The sequence below is a fragment of the Haliotis rufescens genome, unplaced genomic scaffold (genome assembly GCF_023055435.1).
Source record: "Haliotis rufescens isolate VD_foot unplaced genomic scaffold, xgHalRufe1.0.p SCAF_8, whole genome shotgun sequence".
NCBI lineage: Eukaryota > Metazoa > Mollusca > Gastropoda > Lepetellida > Haliotidae > Haliotis > Haliotis rufescens.
The window spans coordinates 32,504,391-32,527,131 of NW_025964372.1; the positions used below are offsets into that span (position 1 = coordinate 32,504,391).

The 22,741-nt window shown below is 39.5% G+C and overlaps 1 pseudogene; it reads left to right on the plus strand.

Annotated features, from left to right (window-relative positions):
- The first annotated feature begins 8,888 nt into the window (after nucleotides 1-8,888).
- On the plus strand, nucleotides 8,889-14,488 carry LOC124115993 (annotated as a pseudogene).
- The last annotated feature ends 8,253 nt before the right edge of the window (nucleotides 14,489-22,741 follow it).

Consider the following 22,741-nt stretch of genomic DNA (forward strand, 5'->3'; position numbering starts at 1 on the left):
CAACGATTTGCTAAATTTGATACTCATATAAGTTCGTACCTTCAACACATGAGCGTTCCCTTCGGATAAAGCTGTAGCCAAACAGGCATGTACACACGCTGTCAATGCATTGTGTGTTTTCGTCCACACACTCAGAATGCTCAGAACACGCCTCACCATAGTGCTTGCCGTTGGGATCTGAAGTCATACACATCAATGAATTTGACCAGACAATTGACCCGTGAAGATCCGGGGTCGAATAGGCCTTCAGCAACCCATGCCTCCCGTAAAAGGAGACTGTGCTTGTAAGAGGCGACTAACGGGATCGGGTGGTCAGGCTCGCTGACATGGTTGATGCATGCCATCGATCCCAATTGTGTGGATTGATGCTCATGATGTCAATCACTGGATTGTCTGGTCAAGACTCGATTATTTGCAGACCGCCGTCATATAGCTGGAATATTGCTGAGTGCGGCGTTATAAAACAAACAAACACTATACATAACAATACATGTTAATTTTTTGGTTGTTTGTTGTTTAACGCCGCACTCAGTAATATTCCAGCTATACGACGGCGGTCTGTAATTAATCGAGTCTGGTCGAGACAATCCAGTGATTGACATCATGAGCATCGATCCACGCAATTGGTTTGGTTTGGTTGGTTTGTTGTTTAACGCCGCACTCAGCAATATTCCAGCTATGCGACGGCGGTCTGTAAATAATCGAGTCTGGACCAGACAATCCAGTGATTCATATCATGAGCATCGATCCACGCAATTGGGATCGATGACATATATCAACCAACTCAGCGAGCCTGACCACCCGATCCCGTGAGTCGCCATTTACGGCAAGTATGGTTTGCTGAAGACCTATTCTACCCTGAATCTTCACGGGTCCCGAGCCCATTCAAAATAATGCATGTCATCAAAATAATGCTCGTCATCATCCACTTTTATTAGAAATTGTTGAATTATATAATGATCTTGCTACTGGCCATTACGACATTGTATTTTGTTGGTTACCCAGCCATGTTGGAATAATTGGTAATACAACGGCTGATGCTGCAGCTAAAGCAGCTCTCACCAAATCTGCGACACCACTTCAAATCCCATACAGCGATTATAAACCAGTAATCAGATGTTACATCCGAGATCTGATGCAAAAGAAGTGGGACACCCAAGTAGGTATCAAGAAAATTACATGATAAAACCAACTATTGGCTACACCTACTTGGGTTGTCAGTCCAGATTTGAAGAGGTCATAGCAGGTATACAGATGAATATGAATTGAAAGGTGAGGATCCTCCATTTTGTAACCCTTGTGATGAGAGTTTGTTTGTTTGTTTAACGCCAAACTGGTCGAGACAATCCAGTGATTCATATCATGAGCATCGATCCACGCAATATTTGGAAAGATGACATGCATCAACCAAGTCAGTGAGCCTGATCACCCGATCCCGTTAGTCGCCTTTTACGACAAGCATAGTCGCCTTTTACGGTAAGCAAGGGTTGCTGAATACCTATTCTACCCCGTAATCTCGGCGGCGGGAGATGGGGAAACAAGAATAAGGAAGGACGCCCTTAAATATGTACTTGCCATGTACACACTTCAATCTGCCATGATAGTCTCTCAGACAGTTGAAATTGGGTCCGCATGTGTTGGTAGAGCATGGTTCATTAAGGCCCTGAAAACAGGAACATTTGTGGTTGTACACGAACAGTTTCAGTTTTATGTTGTTTCACGACACGCTCAGCTATATGACGGCGGTCGGTAAATAATCGAGTCTGGACAAGTCAATTCAGTGATTGACATCATCAGCATCGATCCGCGCAATAGGGATACGATGACATGCATGAACCAAGTCATCGAGCCTGACGACCCAATCCCGTTAGTCGCCTCTTACAACAAGCATAGTCGCCTTTTACGGCAAGCATGGGTTGCTGAAGACCTATTCTAACACGGATCTTCACGGGTCTCAACGCAATTGGGATACGATGACATGCATCAACCAAGTCAGTGAGCGTGACCACCCGATCCCGTTAGTCGCCTTTTACGACAAGCATGGGTTGCTGAAGACCTATTCTACTCCGGATCATCACGGGCCTGTTGATGCAAAACTTACGTGTATCATCTGTTGTGGTATTAAGAGTAAATCGCCAGCTGTTTCTATCTTGTCCAAGTGCCGTTTCAACACATAACAGGTGCGGGATATCATGCCGTAGGCCAAACTACGACCATAGCAACTCTTGGTGCATTTCAGACTGCACATCTTTATGCCAACATTTTCAAAGATTTCTAATATATCATATTCTAACTCGTTCCCAGTTATGTCAGTGTATGAAATCTGGTTACTAAACGCCACTAATCCTGCTAAAAGACACGTGCATATTTCCAGTCCCATCTCCCCTTGTCCCTGTGAAGGTTATGAAACGAGCGCTTGAAACCACGTGAGATGTGAGGTTTTAGAGTGAAATCGATCTTTCGACATTGTCTTATTCTTTGGAACTAGATTTTCTTTCCTCACAACATCGTAAAGGTATTGATTGATATTTAAAATGCACATTAATTAATTACCACATCGAAAGGGACAGTGTCGACTGCTCGTGATATCTTCTTTGTTTGTTCGTTCGTTTAGCGCCGCACTCAGCAATAGTCCAGCTATATGACGGCGGTCTGTAAATAATCGAGTCTGGACCAGACAATCAAGTGATGGATATCATGAGAATCGATCCACGCAATTGGGTAGTTGGTTGGTCGTTTAACGCCAATATTCCAGCTATATGACGGCGGTACGATGACATGCATCAACCAAGTCGCCGAGCGAGACCACCTGATCTCGTTAGTCGCCTCTTACGGCAAGCATGGGTTGCTGAAGAACTATTCTACCCTGGATCTTCGAGAGAGAAGGAAAAATATACCATTTTAGACATTCCTAACAAGTGGTCCAAAAAGCGATGTTTCAAGACTAACTGGGTCCGAAATATCCAGGTTTCACTGTATTTAAAAGCAAATGTACAAACGATGAGTCAGTGTGTATGGCTTTGCGCCGCATTTACCAATATTCCAGCAATACCACGGCGGGGGACACCAGAAACGAGCTTCACCCAATGTACCGATGTGGGGGATCGAACCCGGGTCTTCAGCGTGACGAGCGAACGCTTCAACCACGAGGCTACAAGTGATGATAAACATCCGGCTCCTCAAAGCTGAAAGCATCGGACCCGAGATAAGTCCCGCATTATTTTTGGTGTTCATGTCAGTACGATGTTTGTTTAGAATATTTTCTAAATTAGTAATGACAGTTTTGAATGTCACTACTAATCAAGTAACATTTACGACGACATAACTTTTAATGAGCGTGCTCGTTAATACATTTACAAAATAGCTTTCGTAATAATGGTAGGCTAAAGCCGATAATGTTTCAAGTAAAAAGAATGTACTGTCACTCGAGATTTCAAACCTTATTGTCATGTAATTTGGTAAATTATAGGAGATACTTTGCATGAACCCACTTCTGTTTGGGCATCTATTTTCCTGCAGACCCGTGAAGATCCGGGGTAGAATAATTCTTCAGCAATCGATTATTTACAGACCGCCGTCATATAGCTGGAATATTGCTGAGTGCGGCGTAAAACAACAAACCAAACCAAACCAAAAACAAACAACCAAACACAAATTATGTCCGCTCGCAGATATATGAGTTGGAGAAAGAGATGTTTTCACCTCTATTTTGCCTTTTACGCCCAATGGAATCTGTTTCGGTCGATAATCGAGGCAATCCAAAACATTCCGTCAAGTAAGCCAACTCACAGTTCCTTTCTTATTGTTATCCAGAGGCTACAGTGCGTCGGTACTATCATACTATCACATGTGCAATTAATTATTACCCTCTGATCGATTGACATTTGATGATTCACAAATCATCTTATTTTAGGTTTTAATAATTAAAGTTTATAGTTCCAGCTGATCATTTATCCATGTATGTGATGTATTTTACTGATATTTCAATGAAAGTGAGCCTGTTTTCTATTGAAATATATTATTTGTGGAAATGAGAGAGAATTGCGTGGATCGATGCTCATATGATATCAATCACTGGAGTTTCTGGTCCAGACTGGATTATTTACAGACCGCCTTCACATAGCTGGAATTTAGCTGAGTGCGGCGTTAAACAACAAACGAGCAAACAAAAATTAAATGTTAATCGTGTAGGCTAGTTATGCCTGGTTATTTGATGGGGGCCTGTAATTAATGAAGTCTTGATCACACAGGTGAGTGAGTGAGTGGTGTTACGGTCCACATCGTCTGGGTAGGATGATATGCCATCAACCAATTCACTGAGCCTTACCATCCGATGCATTTAGTCGACAAGCGACCCGTGAAGATCCGGGGAAGAATAGACAGACAGGCCATGTAGTACAGTTCAGTATAACAGATACATGAAAATCAACGTGATCTTGAACATAGCATAATATATATTCACCTGAGTCTTAATACGTGTTTTAAATACATTGCTGAAGATTTGATAACATCTTCATTGGTCGAATTCAAAAAATTTGTCATTAATTGATTGTCTTTGTGTGTAATATCTTAATTAGATTGAAACTTTAATCGCAACGTTTTATATTTTTCACATACAAATAGAACATAAAACTCGTCTTCAATCTCCTGGTTGGTGCAGTTAGTACATATACAATTCACAAAATCACTATCCTTGGTTCTACGATTTTTACGGGGCGGTCGGGTAGCCTAGTGGTTAAAGCGTTCGCTCGTCACGCCGAAGACCCGGGTTCGATTCCCGACATGGGTACAATGTGTGAAGCCCATTTCTGGTGTCCCCCGCCGTGATATTGCTGGAATGTTGCTAAAAGCGGCGTAAAACCAAACTCACTCACTCACTCACTCACTCTACGATTTTTACTGATAAGGAAGTTATGGAGAGATATTCTAAATTTACAAAATTTTGAAAAATGACCCGTGAAGATCCGGAGTAAATTGGTCTTCAGCAACCCATGCTTGCCGTAAAAGGCGACTATGCTTGTCGTAAAAGGCGACTAACGGGATCGGGTGGTCAGACTCGCTGACTTGGTTGATGCATGTCATCGATCCCAATTGCGCGGATCGATGCTCATGATGTCAATCACTGGATTGTCTGGTCAAGACCTGATTATTTACAGACCGCCGTCATATAGCTGGAATATTGCTGAGTGCGGCGTTAAACAACAAACAAACAAACTTAAAAATAATTTTAACAGTACAGGCGTGGGTGCTTTTAAAACAAGTATTTGATTGATGTATGGCACTATTTAGGAGTTTTACTGGATCCCCCGCCCCGAGGCCTAGTTATCAAAACAAACAGCAATTAACACCGCTTATTGGCACTGAGTAGAGTACTTCCTAAAAACAGCACTTACATGTAGGTTATATCAATGTTTATTCTGTTTGCGGAGTAGATGTCATCAAACTGGAAGACCTCATCCCAGCAATGGTAATACTACCGGATGTCCATAATGTAATTTCTAGTGTTTGAATGACATATTGTTCTCAGTAAACCGTAACGTGGAAATAGATAGTTCATTGGTTTTATATTCAAAATGTGCAGTGAGGCCGTCTTATCAACAGTCATTTCTGAGACATAAATGCAAAGTTTAATTAGGTCTACTCTCATTTTTTGCATGTATAATTAACTCGAACGTTGATTTCAAGATTTGCACTACATACTATTCAAAAGAAGTTAAAGAACATCCGATTCCTTCATATGACGATGGGGACCGTGAAGATTCCGGGGTGGAATAGGTCTTCAGCAACCCATGCATGTCGTAAAAGGCGACTATGCTTGTCGTGAAAGGCGACTAACGGGATCTGGTGGTCAGGCTCGCTGACCTGGTTGATGCATGTCATCGATCCCAATTGCGTGGATTGATGCTCATGATATTAATCACTGGATGGTCTGGTCCAGACTCGATTATTTTACAGACCGCCGTCATATAGCTGGAATATTGCTGAGTGGGGCGTTAAACAGCAAACAAACAAACATTTGACGATGGTTAGTCATTAGGAAAAGCGTTACGGCGAGAAAGCGATAGAGCGAGTAAGTGATAAAGTGAGAAAGCCATATTTCCCATAAAGCCGTTCATTAAAACAATTTTTGCGGATATTCAGTGATCCATTACTATAATTATCACCGCTACTTTGCCTCTTATAATTAGATTTTTCAACATCTTGTAGTAGATAAATATGTTACATATACATACAGTACATAATGCTATTTCGTTTAGTTTGTATACACACTTGTTTATTTTCTTGTTGTGTATTAAATAAGCAAGATTGACAGAATAGTCGCTGTTCATATTTTCACTTTGTTCATCACACACACACACAACCACACACACACACACACTTCCATCAATCTTAAAACTGAAACTGTAAATGATGAATTGAACTGGAACAAATAATGATTTACATATATATGATATATTGAGCCACTGTTTGTATTGTTTGCAACGTCCAATGTCGGTCATACGATTTGGAGTTGACGCTGAATGTGTGCTCCTCCGATTTCGGGGACCCGTGAAGATTCCGGGGTAAAATAGGTCTTCAGCAACCCATACTTGCCGTAAAAGGTGACTATGCTTGTCGTAAAAGGCGACTAACGGGATCGGGTGGTCAGGCTCGCTGACTTGGTTGATGCATGTCATCATCCCAATTGCGTGGATCGATGCTCATGATATTAATCACTGGATTGTCTGGTCCAGACTCGAATATTTACAGACCGCCGTCATATAGATGGAATATTGATAACGATGCATGTACATTATGCAGACAAAAGTTATACATGTACAGAGTTATGTTACAGATCGATTAGATACTAGTAAATGTCTCTACCTTAAGTCACCTATACGGCTTTTGAGAGCGTCATTAACCCGTAACCTCATTCATAGACAATATAAATGAAATGCGTTGTTAATATTAATCAAAAACAACTCGTTTCTTATAATTCCTTTCGATCAAACTGTCTTCGGGAATTAAAATTATTGCGAAATTGCTTGTAAAATGGAGTTTCCCGCCAGGGGAGAGTTGATATCCGATTATAGTATAGGCTATATAGTAGATTATAGTAGTTATCCACCACATATGTACACAGGCTATACTTGAGATATATACATAAACAAACTACAATGATAATAGATTTACCATATGTTATAGATGATCATAGTAATGCACTTTATATTGTTATCAACGTTAACTATGTGGCCACACTAATTAGTGTCTCTCCATATCTGTAGTTTACACAGCGATGGGGGCAGTGGGGTAGCCTAGTGGTTAAAGCGTTCGCTTCAAGCCGAAGACCAAGATCGATTCCCCACATGGGTACAATGTGTGAGGCCCATGTCTGGTCTTCCCCGCTGTGTTATTGCCGGATTATTGTTAAAAGCGACATAAAATCATTCTCACTCACTCACAGCGGTGTTTAGCAAATTGCTAAATGCAAGTACATATACTTGTAGATTTGCATAAAACTAGCGACACAATGACAAATTGATCGTACATCAAATGTCAAAAAGAATATTTACAGACATCAGTATGACACACTGTAACATCATATACTAACGAAAGCAAGTTATAGAACACCCACAATCATAAGATTTTGCAATAAAATCAGCCACGACTAATTAACAATAGACTTCTTAACTTCTTTTGAAAAATATATATTTAGATTTTAACCTGATTTATTTAGAGCGTATTGCCATGATCCGCCACGCGCTTTCGGCGTGATGGTCACATGGTCAACTGAATAAGGCCGTAAATCAATTACATTTTACGCAATAATCTATGGATTGTTTTAATATCAACTCCGTCTGTACAGTTAAATTGTGTTTTAAGAGAATAGTGTGACTAGTTTAACATTCCCTCCCAATTGAAGCAGATAGCACATGCAGCCCCTATAGTGGTCAACAGGGGATATTGCTTTACCGCGAGAAAGCGAGAAAGAAGTAGAGCGAGAATGCGAAATCCCCTCTCGGCCACCACACATATGTCAGCACGCATGACAATGACCAGGTATTCTCTGTTGAAGGAAATGAACAAAACTGCCTTCCTCGCTGTCATGAAGTATCTCCAACTGAAAGGATGATCTCCAACATCCAGCCGTGCGGACCTGGTGTCACCTTTGGGGGATTAAGCAGGGTTCAAGAGCGGATGTGAGAGCCTCGTTAATGAGCCAACACCAGGAAGACCATTCAACTCCAACCATTAAGGAAAAATGGGATCGGGATCGGGTGGTCAGGCTCGCTGACTTTGTTCATGCATGTCATCGATCCCAATTGCGTGGATCGATGCTCAAGATGTCAGTCACTGGATTGTCTTGTCCAGACTCGATTATTTACAGACCGGCGTCATATAGCTGTAATATTGCTGAGTGCGGCGTTAAACAACAAAGAAACAAACAAACAAAAGATATTTTTCAGTTACAGAATGATATATTTTTCTAGAATTTTCGGGGACAGTTTTTTATCCATAAATGATTTCAAGCGACAAGTCGCAGACATCTTCCCGAGGCAAAGTCAGTTAACTGCCTTGCCTCGGGAAGATGTGTCGCATATCGCGTGATATGCAAATTACTTTGCGGCAGTGCATGTAATGATAATTCATCACTGCGCCGGAGTGTGAATAGAATAGAATTTTATTTAACAACCTCTGAACCAATTAAATCCCTGGATATCTGTCGGGAATTCCCCTGCAATTAATGTGTGCGTTGATGTCGCCTCCAACAAGAGGCTGTTTCTAAGTATTACGCGGGGCGCTAGCTATTGATAGACGAAAGCGTTAAAGTACTTCCGGGTTTCTCCTTTCTGTATGCTATTCTTGATCCGTGACGGTTTACATTCACGCCTTAGAGGAGCTTTCTACACTGCACTCGGACGGACAATACTGCTGTGTCGATCATGGAACTAACAGGTACGTGACACTATATATTTGCATATGTGAAGATCCGGGGTACAATAGGTCTTCAGCAACCCATACTTGTCGTAAGAGGCGACTAACGGGATCAGGTGGTCAGGCTCGCTGACTTGGTTGAAGAATGTCATCGATCCCAATTTCGTGGACCGATGCTCATGATGTCAATCACCGGATTGTCTGGTCCAGACTCAATTATTTACAGACCGCCGTCATATAGATGGAATATTGCTGAGTGCGGCGTAAAACCACAAACCAACAAACAACCCAATTGCGTGGATCGATGCTCATACTGTCAATCACAGGAATGTCTGGTCCAGACCCGATTATTTACAGACCGCCGTCCTATAGCTGGAATATTGCTGAGTGGGACCTAGTGTGGCAGTGTGGGTTCGAATCCCGGACGGGACTCAACCCCTAAAAATACGAGAATCTGTACTTTACAAAGAAAGTGTTATCCTAAATATAATATTTGTTACATTTGACCACTTTCTCAAATGGCATTGTGTGTTCATAGTCCTTAGTATTTGTGCAGAACATATTTGACTATCAATGATGATGTTTGGTAGGTGTCTGTCTTTATTGACATTTTGAACTGATTCCAGAGTCCTGATGTTCTAATGAGTGTGTTCCCAATGTGGATTCCAGATTAGAATTGGTCCCAGCAATCAATGCTTGTATATGAAGCGACTGAATGGCCTGGATGGTCAGGCTCGGTGTCTTGCCTATTTGCATATCATTTTTCCCCGATTGCGTGGGATGGCCACGTTATATCAGTCATTATAGCTAAAATGGATATAATTATCATTAAAACGCCCGCATGTTATCAGAAATGAGCGGGCCACTGTAACTTGATAATGCCCTCATATTACTTGACGACGGGCCATTATCACGCCCGTTGTTAGGTGACGTCATAGGATAGGGATAGGTGACGTAACGTTCAATAGTGACGTCATCTGGTTTGTTCTATGACGTTTCCATATTTGTAAAAGTGGGTCAGTGACATTCGTGTTGATTGCAGTAAATGTTTCAAAATCGATATTGTTGTTTCTTTTTATTTGATAATAAATTCCATCCATTTTAGCTATAATAACGGTAACGCTATTTTTCAGGGCATTATCATTTGCAGAAGCCCTCGGTCTTTTCAACTGCCCTCCTTCGTCGAGGAAGACCTCGGGCTTCTGCAAATGATAATGCCCTGAAAAAAAGCGTTACCCTTATACTAGATTGACTGGTCCTGAGTGTATCATTTGCAGGCCCCTGTCTTATAGCTTGATTACTGATGGGTGCCGTGTGGAACTATACTAAATACCTGTATAGTGTTGGTAGTTATAGCAAAGTCGAAATCGTTTAAACACCCCACACCCTCACTGTCTGCTTAGGGAGTGACCATTTGATATTCGGGGGGGGGGGGGGGGGGGGGGTTGCATATCAGCCTGTTGAAAAAAAAAGCTTTTGTGTGCCACGGAAATTCTTACAAGGAATTTTTCAGCAAATCATATTTAGGCTCATAGGTATTATGGTCTTGCAACTGTAGCTGAAAACAATATCTAGTCTCCAAACCAAATCCCAGTCAGATTTTGAGCAAAGTCAAAGTCAAATTTGGGTTATATCTCATTCATATGTCAATCGGGGTGGTGGGGAAACCTTGTGGTTCAGGCGTTCGCTGGTCATGCTGAAAGCCCGGGTTCGATTCCATGCACGGAGACAACTTGTGGTGCTCATTGCAGGAATGTTACAAAAAGTGTTGGATGACCATACTTTTCAGTCTCTCATTTGTCCATGAAGATATTAATCTTTGACATGGTTTATGGCCTTTATTATACCCCCGTTTACGTCCGTCCTTCCGTCCGAGCTTTTGTACGGCCCATAACTTTTTAACCATGCACCCTAGCTTCACCAAACTTGCTACTCACCTTAACCACAATTAGTACTCGTGCCTGTTGTTAGTTTGAAGATTCTGAATTTTTTAATTTTTGCCGTTTCCATGGACACATTAAGAAACTTAAACTTTTAGGGTGGGTGTTTTGTACGGCCCATATCTTTTTAACTATGCATCCTAGCTTCACCAAACTTGCTACACACATTAACCACAATGAGTACTTGTGCCTTTTGCTAGTTTGAAGATTCTGAATTTTTTAATTTTTGCCGTTTCCATGGACACATTAAGAAACTTAAACTTTTAGGGTGGGTGTTTTGTACGGCCCATATCTTTTTAACTATGCATCCTAGCTTCATCAAGCTTGCAATTGATACACACATTTACCACAATGAGTACTTGCATGTATAATTGTGCCTTTTGCTAGTTTGAAGATTCTGATTTTTTTTATTTTTGCCGTTTCCATGGAATCATGGTGAAACATAAATTTTGGGTAGAGTTTTTGTACGATCCATGTTTACAATATTATGTATCCTAGCTCAGCAAACTTGCTACATTAACCACTATGATTGTTTTTTATCTTTTATAAGACTCTGAAAGTTTTCTCTTTTGCTGTTTTCATTGAAACATGATTGAATTTAGAAATGATGACTGGTTTTGTTTAGCTCATGGGGTTACAAAGGAAAGGGCAGTTCCTCTGACTTAAAGCAACAGGTGTATTTCATTAATTAACAAACTATTTACTATTTGTTGTTGACCAGCGGGGATAACGGGGGTATGTGGGCTTTGCTCACTTCTTTCTTGTTACCAATGCAAATCTTCCTTCACCTAGTGATGTTAGAACGTACAGAAAACATCTCAGAAAGTATGTACATTTAATTTGCATGGTATTCTTCTAAATGCTCAAAAGTTATTTCGATCAATGTACACCTGCTTGCTATTAAGGACACAGACAAAACGATTGTACACTTTACTGAATCTGGTTACCATCCAGTGCATTTGAATAAAAAATACAGAAGCTGCTCTTGGATGGCATTAATACAGGCCAAACTATCAATCAATTACACAAACATGGTTTGTGGTATATACATATATACATATATGTTGACAGGAATGATGCCAGTCAAGTTCTGCTGTGTGATTTGGATTGTAATTCCGAATCTGATGACATTACAGTGTTCCCCACAGCAACATTCCGACCTTCAGAAATGCAACATTTCCCATGCAGCCAATGAAACAACAGTGGACTGCTCAAGTTGTAGTTTCAGCAGAGTCCCTCGTGGCTTTCCCAGAAACACAACAGAACTTAACCTGGGTAACAACAACTTATCAAGCCTCCTGAAAGGATCACTGCCCTACCTTCCCTCATTACATACGCTGCTTGTGAATGATAACAACATAGAGTTTCTGGAGGAAGGTACTCTGCAAAACCTGCCTGTCCTTCAACGACTAAACTTAGATGGGAATAGGTTTAATTTTACCTATTCCTCTCTTCCTCTTGGGACATTTCAAAACCTGACATCTCTGACAACACTCCGTGTGAGCAGAATGAAGATGCAGTTTTCATCATTGACATATCCTGACGCTACATTTGCTGATCTTCACTATCTCGAGTCACTGGTTATTGATGGGGCTGGGGAACCCGTTTTTGGACCTGGCTTTGCACAATTGAAGAGGCTACAGAGTCTCAGTTTTGAATCACCTTGCCTTATTAGACGTTTAGGGAAAGGCTCCTTTGTCAACTTCAGGGAAGCACCTGTCAGCAACCTATCATTGTCAGGGTGTAATGAATTTATATCTTTAGATGACAATGTCTACCTTCCTTTTCCCTATCTTAGATTCCTATTTGCGAGAGACACCACTCCCTTTGGACTGCATCCGTCTTTATTAAGCTTAAAAGGAATGAGTGGAAGAACTATGACCGAAATAGACTTCTCAAATGTCAAGAGATATGATACCACCATTCACGGTGTTATGCACAATCAAACACTCGTGCTCACGTCTGAAATGACCCGTTACCTTGTAACCATATGTGTTGAGCGACTGATTCTTAGAAAAAATAACATAGTGGTAATCGAAAGTAGTGCGCTATTGCAGGAACCATTTCAAAGCTGTATAAGATATTTTGACCTCAGACACAATGCTGTAACCGGCGAGCCCACCTTGTTGTATCATCTTCCTGAATTTGTTAACCTTGTTGTACTGGATGTGTCAAAGCAGGTATATCAATTGTATCACGGTGATGGACACAATAAACATTCCACAGATTTACAAGAAATACATTTTGGGGGAAATTGGACAGTGTCTGTTCCTCCATTATTAGAAAAACTTTGCATAAGCGGTTCTGGAGGCCATGGAAGATCATTTCAAGGAATTGGGATTTGTGTTCGTGGAGGTGAACACTTGACATATGTAGATGCTTCTTATTCTGCTTTGATAACGAGTAAATGGCGTTTTTATGGCGTAGAACATGTAAAATATGTTGATTTTACAGGGAATTTCTTTCAAACAATTCCGATGACATTTTTTCAATCATTTCCAAAAGTCAATGTACTGTATCTTAGACAAGTGCACTTTGATGTTGATTTCATATCCAATCAGAGCTCACAGACACTGTTTAGTCCACTCAAAAGCATTGTTTCCTTAGATGTGTCAGTTAACTCCTTATACAGAATGTATACTCATATATTCAGGGATCTTAAGACCTTAAAATATCTGAACTTGAGCCGTAATGTGTTTCAAGACGTCCCTATTAAATTGACTGGAATGTTAAACATCACTCATATTGATCTTTCATTTAATTCTATCAGTGTTCTTAGCGCAAATACAAGAACAATGTTAGATGAAAAGGCAGTTGATTCCCCGCAGATTTCACTTGACCTTCATGGAAACACCCTGTCCTGTGGATGTGGAGCCCTGGACTTTCTGACGTGGATAATCGACACAGATGTCCAGTTTCGACGCTTTGACTCGTACAGCTGCCTCAACACGGAGGGCCAGCTCATCAAACTTTCAAACATAACTAGTTCCTTTATGAGACACTGGAGATATTGCTACGCTAGATTTTGGCTTGCCTTTTCAGTTTGTCTGATGTGTGTTCTGATTTCTAGTCTTGTCATTTGTCATGTGATACTGAAAAATACCATTTCGTTAAAATACTGGATGTTGAGATTAATAGGGTTTGATTATTGTGTGCCACGACGACAAGATTATCGGTATGACATATTTATTTACTATTCTCAACATGATGATTATCAGTGGGTGTGTACCACTTTTCTACAGAAGATGGAGGTTGAGAGAGGTCTGCGACTATGTATTCCAGAGACTTCGAAGTGGGCGTTTGCGCAGCTGAGGAAATTATTAACTGTATTCACAACAGCTGGAAGACTGTCCTGTATGTGACCGAGACTTTCCTTCAGGACGAGTTGTGTTCCTTTACACTGTCATCTGGGATCTATGCATGCAACAATAACATGCCTAAGAGACTAATGCTTCTATATTCGGACGCCATCTTACGTCACCCGCTCCCTCCAGTACTCACTCAGCTATTGGATGGAGATGCTGTGTTTATGCTAGAAGAGCTCGAAGAAAACAAAGATTGGAAACAATTGTTTCAACATGTTTTAAGTTGGATCTGAATAGACGTTAATATAAACTTTACCGGACCTGTAACCACTCCCGAAAACAGAATTGTACTATGGGCCTGAGGCCTTTCAGTATGGAATAAAACTTATTCTATCCTATAAACTTCAACACATTAAGTTATTTTCATCATTATTTGTCGGTATCTAAGGTAGACAATACTTGGGATTGTGAACACTCGAGAAGACAGCCTCGAACTCAAGACTTTGGGATTCGCCTTTTTAACTTTCACACGCCTCTCTTCTTACACAATTTGTTTCAAGAAAGCTTTTTAGTTAATACATTATGTCAACAGTCTTCAAACGCAACCACATTTTTACTTACAATTACATTTTGATATCTATATCAAAATTGTATGTTCATATTGTCAGGGTATGAAATAAAAGCTGTAGATACCCTAAAATTGTATTCATACAACAAAGACCAGGAACCTGTTGTATGTAAATAGTCCATGCTTGGGACTGACATCATGGTTTTTTTTGCAGGATTAGATTGGAACACACGTTTCGCAGACTACAATCAGTGTTCCATAACAACAAACAAGGAAGTCTTACATTTTGATCAGTTGAAATGAAGTAATATATCACATAGAAATTATTGACTTTTTCACTTTTAATTACCGTATTTTCATTTTATTCACAACCTGATCATAACAACGTAGGGTGAACCTGATTATCAGAAATATGATAAGACAGTTGTCACATTGAAAACCAGTATCTCTCTATCCAGTTTATATGACTAATGTCAGCAGCTGTTATCCTATCAAAAAGAAAATTTATGGTTCTGAGCGTCTGACTTGAATTTCACTGGAACCATATATATCAGGGGAATATGATTGTGGAATATAACTTTGTTTTCATTATTCTGTGCCCGTATATAAAAATAAATTATGATCATATAACAAATATTTAAAAACTGTATTATGACTTTTCTTCAAAATAACTAGTTTTACATATCCACTGCCCTTTACAGTTTATATTACTGAACTAAGGTGAGCTTCTGTACCTGTAGTACTATGGTGAAAATAAAAAAGAAATGTGAAAAGTCTTTAAGTTCATTCTTTAAAGCAAATTGGCAAAAACATTGTGTCAGTTCGTCAATTCAATAAATTCATATATAAACTCATATATTTTGATTTCTTAAGAAATCACTTCTACTCATGTGAAATAAAAGCATAATAGTTGAAGCATGTTGCTACAAATGATTGACCTGTGAAGATTCCGGGGTAGAATAGGTTTTCAGCAACCCATCCTTGCCGTAAAAGGTGACTTTGCTTGTCGTAGAAGGCGACTAACGGGATCGGGTGGTCAGGCTCGCTGACTTGGTTGATACATGTCATCGATCCCAATTGCGTGGATCGATGCTCATGATGTCAATCACTGGATTGTCTGGCCCAGACTTGATTATTTACAGACCGGCTTGATATAGCTGGAATATTGCTGAGTGCGGCGTTAAAGAACAACCAACCAACCAACTACAAATGATATGGTTGTTATGTATAAGAATTGCAATGTCCACCTCATGTTTTCCAAAAGACGTTACTCCGTTAAAAGGTCCAGGTAAATCGTTTGAAAATTGGTTATGAACATTTCCCGTTTTCACAGCTTGTTACCAATTTGGGAGTGCGCCAGTGATGTTTTCGGGAGGTTCTATTTTCATCTCATAAAACATTGGCTCTATTCGGAACCTTTTCCCTGAACCATGTACAGCAACACTAGGTCCTTCGGTCTATCACGACTTGATTACTCTAATAGTTGTCTAGCTGGAGCATCATCAGAACAAAGAATTCGACTACAAAAGATACAGAATATTGCTGCACAGATCGAAAACAGGCCATCCAGAGATTGTATTGTACCCCTCTTAAAAGAACTTGAATGATTTCCCATCAGACAGAAAATTAATTTCAATTTTATTTTTTTTTACTTCAGTGTATTTACGGAAGAGCCCTTGCGTTATGGCTGCACACCTGATTGACCTAGTAAACGAGTATCGCCCAAGGAACTTTCATATGACATCCATTGAATATGACATGTGTTTTCCCCAAGCGGAAGTGATACCATTCAACCGGACGTGTGTAAATGATTCTTATTAATCTAGCTGGAAGCATGGGACTTCTGTTTTCAAAATATCTTGCATTATAAGATATGCGTTTTCCCAAATCGGAAGTGGAATGACTGAACCGAAAGTGCGTGTAATTTATTTATTAATGTAGCTAGAGGCATGTAATTTTCTATTTTAAACTGTAGTTTCCCCAACCAGAAGACTTATCATTGATCCGGAATTGCATATTACTTTCTTATCAGGGAAGTCTCACAGGCATGGGGCATTTATGTTTCAAAGTTGTACTGCATTTAGCACATGATATCTAAACCGGAAGTTGTTATAACTTTGCCATGAAGAGAGTTAGAGGCATAGGTTTGTTTGTTTGTTTGTTTATTTGTTTGTTTGTTGTATAACGCCGTACTCACCTTTATTCCAGCTATATGACGGCTAGAAGCATAGGACTTTCTGTTTCAACAGTAATATGTTTTTTCCAGAACCGGAAGTAATGTCACAAAACCGGAAACGACTACTAATTTGTTATTCTGAAAACAGATGTGTCCCCCTACGCCCACCTGTTTTGATACATTAGTTCAAGTTGTTAATATGAATGTGTTTGCAAATCCGAAAAGCTATTACAGCAAAAACAAACAAGGGCAGATTCTGATTAATGCATTTATGGAGCAGCATTATGGTTGATGCCACGTTTCAAAGCGAACGTTCCGATAATGAACAATCAGTAGCTTTATGCTTTGGTAGTTGGTTGGTTTGTTGTTTAACGCCGCACTCAGCAAGATTCCAGCTATATGACGGCGGTCTGTAAATAATCGAGTTGGGACCAGACAATCCAGTGCTTGATATCATGAGCATCGATCCACGCAATTGGGATCGATAACATGTATCCACCAAGTCAGCGAGCCTCACCACCCGATCCCGTTAGTAAGTAGAAAGACTATTAAAGAATTTCCAAATGGTTTCCATGGAAACAAAACAAATTTTTAAAATATTATAAAAATATGAAAAGGCAATAGTTCATAATGCGGTCATTGCACATATAGAGTGTCAATCCAAAATATTCATTAGTTTGATAGTTTTGGCTCGGAAACAAATCCTGGTGTTGTCTGAGACGAAACAAATCAAAATGTCAAAATGCACCAGAAATGTTGATGAGCAATTAATGTATATACAAGCTTTTGTAGCAAAATGTTGAAAGATTTTCAAGTAAAGTTTCTGAATAGGACGGGAACGCCAACGCTGGCGAGAGACATAATACTGGTATGAAAATATTTGCATAACAAATGAAATACCTAAATAATACCGTCAGAGAGATGACACATCTGTTTTAATCTCCTAAGGACAAAGGTACAGAGACTGAAGTTTGAATTAGATATAATAAAGGGAACTTCAGATGGTCTTGGTTTATATGACTGCTGATGTACTAGATGGGGATGAAACCATTATCAAGAATTACGGCACTTTCTACAAGAGGAATGCACGTTGAAGAATAGCATTTTGTCATGCTGCAGTTTATTAAATCGACCTCTATCTGAGCACAGTAACATGTGACGGCATCTGATGGAGCATGTCCTACAAAATGTAATGCCTTCAGAACAAGATTAAGGCAAGATCTGTAAGCTGACAGATATATGATAATGAAAACAGTGTTTAGAACACTTAATTGAAAACTCTCCGACAAACAGAGTACAAATACAAATGTCGACTTAACACAGTTAAACAAGGGGCCAAGCAATTGTTATTAACAATTACATGTGGTTGGTGAACATTTGATTTGGTGCATGTCATCGTGTCCCTATTGCGTGGATCGATGTTCATGATGCCAATCGCTGGATTATCTGCTCCAGGCTCGATTATTTACAGACCGCCGTCATATAGTTGCAATATTGCTGAGTTCGTGGTGTCTCATATATACTAGCGGATACATGTACATTTTACTTGTAATAACAACCTGAATGTTTGATTCAAACAAGACGCATATGTGAAATCATCACATTGGAAACAGCTGAAAAATTACAAGTTAAAAACAAACGGAAATTTATCAAACTAGTTTTAAAAAGTTCAAGTATTACACGTTATATAGGGTAAGTTACAAATCGTACAGATACACACACTGCAATCTATATGATTGTAGAATCCTTGGTGAACATCAAACACATGAAAACGTACGAAGCTCAAGTTGCTGTCTGGATCTAAATGGGAATTCTGCACATAAGATTGCTGCAAACTGGTTGCACATGCGCCTGAAGAATTCACAATTTGATTTTTTTGGTTTGGTTTGTTGTTTAACGCCGCACTCAGCAATATTCCAGCTTTATGACGGCGGTCTGTAAATAATCGAGTCTGGACCAGACATTCCAGTGATTGATATCATGAGCATCGATCCACGCAATTGGGATCGATGACATGCATCAACCAAGTCAGCGAGCCTGACCACCCGATCCCGTTAGTCGCCTTTTACGACAAGCATAGTCGCCTTTTACCACAAGCATCTGAAACAAAGTTCAAGTATTAAACGTGTAATATAAGGCAATATAACACTCTTAAGGTACACACACTACAATGTATATGATTGGACAATCTCTGAAAAACATCAAACAGATAAAAAGTTATGAAGCTCAGGTAGCTTTCTATATTCCATGGGAATTCCACACACATCCTTGCTACAACTTACATGCGACTACATAATTTACATGGATATTAATCCATGTTTCACCAAATCGATCTGTATGTAAATATCTGTAAAAGGTGAGAACTGTCCATCAAGAAATTACAGCAATCAGAACTATAAGCAGGTATTGAATCAAAGTTAAACATTTTCGATTTCATATTACAATCACGAGAATAGGAATTCACATTCGAATGCATACTCATGAACAATTAACCAGAATTACACTTTATTAACATCTATGAAATTATTATCATTAAACAGCAGTGAAAATGTCAATGTCGTTCACATTCAACGTTACATCATACGAGATTACTTTTTATACACATGGACATAATGGGAGCCACCATTACCACATTGATTATCTTTTACAGATTTTATATGGATTGACCCATTAACAAGCTACATAACAGACACATTTACAAACTTTCACATGAATATTTGGATTATTGACAAAAAGGCAACATGATGATAATGTTAATGTTAATGGTTGCTTCACTTGGATATCATACATTGAAAGTGAGACAACAATAGAAGTAAAATCATGGCTATTGTAACAACAATAATAAATGTGTATTTGAACCCACTGTAATAAAGCCTAAAATATACTCACCGCCAAATGAAACGCAAATACCATTAAAAGAATTACTCATATTCAAGAGATATTAGCATGGTTGATGCATAAACGAACTGGTATGCTGTGTGAACCGACATCAAAGATCCATGACTATAGATGCACCATGTCTCATGCAGGATTAACGTGTAAAGTTTAGAAATCATCTGCAGCATATCGTGATAAGAATAAGTCACTCTGTGGTAACAAACTTGACTGATTGTTAGTTTGGCATTAACTGGTACACATTGGAAACATCGTTCCTCAACGTACACACTCCTCTATATGTTTCTATGGTTCGCGTTTCTTTTGGCGTTGATTATATTTCATGTCTAACATGCCCATCAAAGGCTATAAAGGACCATACATTTCAAGGAGGTATATTCCCATGACAGTTTAAATCCTGTTTGATACTCCGCTTCACGAACAACCTCCAATAGCTAGAGGGATGGTGTGAATCCTAGCAGTATGGTGCGACATGGCAGCCAAAAATAACTGAATTTACTTCATGAGTTAACAAGTCAACGATCGCAACATGATCGTATAATTTAGAAACTAAAGGTTGTAGAACATTGGAGAAGGGAAAAAGATAATTATTTGACACGTGGACGTGTATTTGGAAACTGACGTTTGAGCTTTGATCAGAAGTATACCCACAAGTTCTTGAATTCATAATACATAGTTATTTCCATGTAGGCCAAAGGCCAGCATACCAAATAGTAACAAGAATACTCTTTGCGCATGTTTGTAGCACAAACATATTGTTACCTCACCCCCGTCCCAAACCTACCCAAAGTTCAGACCCACAACCACCGGTGTGTAAATAGATAACAGTTATATTTCAAAGTTACCTAATCTCTGTCTTTGAGCATATGAAATATGAATTTAGAAAAAATATGAATAATGTTTGAACGTTCATCTTGTAACAAAGTATTCAGATAGATATCGTTGTCTCAAAGTAATATAATATGGATACACCACAGCAACTTGGTATTCATCTTACAATTCATTAATACAGAAAGGGCAAATGCGATTTTCCAACGCTAATTTTCAAGCAATAAATTATGAGAACTCACTCTGAACGGGCTTACTATTTTTTTAGACGTCAATTGAATATTTGTAAATAGGGAATATTTAATATTCGAATATAGTCTTGATTCACTGAGCGACATCAACTTGTTTCGCCACATTTCCCAGGCCGCGTCATACCAAAAGACGTTAAAAGATGGAGCTTGTTGTTACCCTGTCTGGCGCTCAGCATTAAGGGGCTAAAGCAAGGATGGTCGGCTCGCAGTCAGTATACTGTGTCTGAGTGGGGTATTCATGTTAAACTGTTCATGTATCTCAGGGGGGCTAGGAATATTATTCGACATCAGTCCGGACTAGTACAAGCACGCACGCACGCACGCACGCACGCACACGTGCATGTACCTGTTCCCGAGCTCCTGTAACAAACTTTACAACCTTGCACTCAGACCTGAGCCTATTACATTCCTCTTCAAACCACCCCTGTCTACGATTTCCACGTGCTCCCGTAGTGATATGTGACTTATGCATAGATCTAAATATGCAACAAATGAAGCGGTCTCACTGGTCTCCATTATTGCGGGTTCAGGTGGGTACATTAGTGGAAGGGAATTGACTAGTTGATGGTTATTGACTGTCCCATTGAAAAACTTCTAAAACGACCAGGCCTACCATGTACCCAACAAGGGCAGACAACTCGAGTTCTAGTACAAGACCATTCTGGAAAGCTCATACTATTGACTGCTGTTCAATATAATAGAAATGTTTACTGTTCGTTCAATCAATTACAACAAACATATTTCCACCGTCACTAAAATTACTTACACAAAACTATTGATGATATATTCATTTCAGATTATGTAAGTAATGAACCCATACCAGGCACCAGATGACAATAACACAATAAAGGATAAAAGCTGCAGGCATCACTGGTATTTCCTGTCACCACCAACCATATACAATAAATAGTCCAGTTACATGGCAGCCTGCAAATAATCAGAAATTCTGAAGCACACAATCCGGTGGTCGATATTGTGAGCAATGTTTCACGATATAAGGCTACGAAGACACACAACCAACCCAGCCAAGAAGCCTTGACCCCATATCCGTTTTGTATTTACATCAAGAGGTGCCTTCAAGATGTTTAAGATGACAGATATATGATAGTGGAGATCCGAAAACACAAAGAAAATATGTTCTACAATCAAGATCAGCGAAGATCCGGGGTAGAATAGGTCATCAGCAACCCATGCTTGCCGTAAAATCCGACTATGCTTGTCGTAAGAAAGGCTATGGGGATCGTGTGGTCAGCCTCGCTGACTTGGTTGATGCATGTCATCGTATCCCAATTGCGTAGATCGATGCTCATGATGTCAATCATTGGGTTGTCTGGTCCAGATTATTTACAGACCGACGTCATACGGCTGGAATATTGCTGAGTGCGGCGTAAAACAATAAACAGACAAATACAATCAGTGATTATTCACTTAAACCACGGAGCTCTACATATGTATATTTCTTGAGTTTTACTTTAATTTATCCTGTGTAAGGTAGCGCTATGAGCAATCACATTGACATACTACCTCATATAGATTGTTAAAGATTGGACGCACCTGGTAAATTTAACCAAATCAAGAATGCACATGTTGACCTTTACGGTTAAAGGGAAGATCCACGAATTGTAATTAATAGTTCATTTGGGTAGTCAACATTTCATTTTCAAGTTAGCACACCGGAAAACATAAGAATATTAATGTACATACACGTATGTATGAAAGGCTGAGGTTAGATAAGCTCCAGACACAGATACTGTTGTCTCATACAGGCGCATGTACTTTTAACTAGTCATAAAGAACTAAATGTTTGATTCAAACAATAACAAATATGCAAATTGGAAACAGCTACAAAAATTACGAAAATA